We start from the raw sequence: 1,865 nt of genomic DNA, 5'->3' as shown, positions 1-1,865 counted from the left end.
GCCCCCTCTCTCTGACTTGGTGAAACAGGAGAAAGGCTGATCAGCCGGGGTTCTGCTGTGGTGGAACACAAAGGGGCTGAGCTGCAGGTGTGACTGGAAACAAAAGGGGCTTTGGGCAAGTGAACGCAACAGGACCCCCGCCCCCCGGTTTGTGGACCTGTATTCAGCGGAGCTGGTGTGGGCCTCATAAAAACTGGGGTTCAAAGGGTACGAAGCCAACTCTAAACATCTGGACTCCAAATGCTCTCAAGGTCAAATGTGTTCTGTGGGCTGTTGGAGGAGTGAACGGGCGGAGCGGGGGGGGGGCAGTGGTGGAAGGGGGAATCACAAGGTTGTTGGGGTTAATTCTGATGACTGTATGCTTTAATGCTGATTGGTTCAGGCCTCCTGCCTGCTGTAGCGGGGGTTAACAGTGGCCGTTCTGGTCGCCGAGTTTTGACCTCGTGGCCAATGAGGCGGAGCGAGGCCAACTGGGCAGCTGTGCTGTCACCGCGACGGTTCTGAAGTTTGACCTGTGGTGGAGCTGTGTCACTGCCGCCTCATCGGAGTCACCGTAATTATTATTTTTACTAAACGCAAGTTATTACATGAATGCATTCTTTGTAAATTAGTTCTTAGTTTTAAAATCCCGTTTGAACGAAAATAAATGTAGTGCACTGCACAACAGATCAGATGATCTGATCGTTTCCAATCAGAGACAGCAGAGACCCCGGTGACAGATTCACGCTCAGCCATGTGTTTATTAACGCTCCGAGTCTTTGTGTTTTCTCCCTTTTTTCTCTTCCGCTCCCCTCAATTCAGGCAGAACCTCGGGCCAGAGAGGGGGCATTGTGATGGGGCCGGGGGCATTGTGAGGGGCTGGGGGTGTAAAGGCATTCAAGTTGTATGCGTGCTAAATCTTTTCAGCCCCCCCTTTAGTCCACATGTAGCAGCGACACAAAAGAAAACAAAGACGGGGGGACAGCGGCGGAGTGACGGCAGCGGTGCCGTTAACTGCCGCTACAGCACTTTAACTCACGCACGGGGCTCGGCTTCACCGCGGCTCCGCTGCTCACAGGGTACGAGCGCAAACACGCCGATGTTGGAGAGACGTCAAAATGCATGAAAAAAAACAACAACCCCAAAACAAAACAAGAGAAAATTAAAAAAAAAATCTATCCAGCTCTCATCTGATCTGAGGAGGGCGACACTGCTGCCTCCAGCCGCGGACACCGTCCCCCTGTTTCCCTCCTTCTTTGTAGGAAAACACTTGAACTCATCACGACAACAACAACTCACAAACTGGAGTTTTTCTTTACACTAAATACAACGAACACGGCACAAACGTAAACAAAGTCAACAAATTCACCTGGAAGTCCGACCGTACAAAGGAACAGGAGGCGCCGTGGGTAAACACGCCACTCCACGGATAAACAAACCCTCGGAGGACACCTACCTGGAGGGTCCGAGTTCACTCCTGGGGAGTCCAGTCCACAGCAGCGACAACTTATTCCTCTGGTAATCCATTAATAAAGACAACACCGGCTGACGGGGGGATTATTCCGCGGATCTCCGTCTCCGGTCCAACTCCACTTTCTCCCTTTTTTTTTTACTCGCGCACAGATTCGAGCTCCGACGCCTGTTTGGATCCTGCTGCTCCGTGTGCGTCCACCGGACCCTGGGTGCGCTCTGAGGGCTGGGCTTCAGAGCTCGACTACCACCACCAGCAGCACCACCTCACAGCCCCTCCCTTCTCTCTCACTCCCTCTCCCTCTCTCACTCACACACACACACACACTCCCACTCAGTCACCCCCCCCCCCCCCCCCCCCCTTACTTTTGGGGTTACAAGGAGAAAAGGCCCTTTAAACAGAGCCCGGGGCGGAC

General features: G+C 53.2%; 1 protein-coding gene across 6 annotated transcripts in view; it reads right to left on the bottom strand.

Annotated features, from left to right (window-relative positions):
• The window catches only part of sema6d (semaphorin 6D), a 48,048-nt gene that overhangs the window by 19,414 nt on the left and 26,769 nt on the right, over positions 1–1,865 (bottom strand). The window contains exon 1 of one of the 6 annotated variants that reach the window (XM_008310177.3): positions 1,436–1,757. The exons of the other annotated variants lie outside the window; for them this stretch is intronic. The gene's annotated coding sequence lies outside the window, so the exon portion shown is untranslated. Of the gene's footprint in view, positions 1–1,435; positions 1,758–1,865 lie in introns of those variants that run through there. 6 annotated transcript variants of the gene reach the window in all.

The sequence above is a fragment of the Cynoglossus semilaevis genome, chromosome 5, assembly GCF_000523025.1.
Source record: "Cynoglossus semilaevis isolate Cse_v1.0 chromosome 5, Cse_v1.0, whole genome shotgun sequence".
NCBI lineage: Eukaryota > Metazoa > Chordata > Actinopteri > Pleuronectiformes > Cynoglossidae > Cynoglossus > Cynoglossus semilaevis.
The sequence above is the reverse complement of the archived record's forward strand: the minus strand, read 5'-3'. Positions and strand labels throughout refer to the sequence as shown.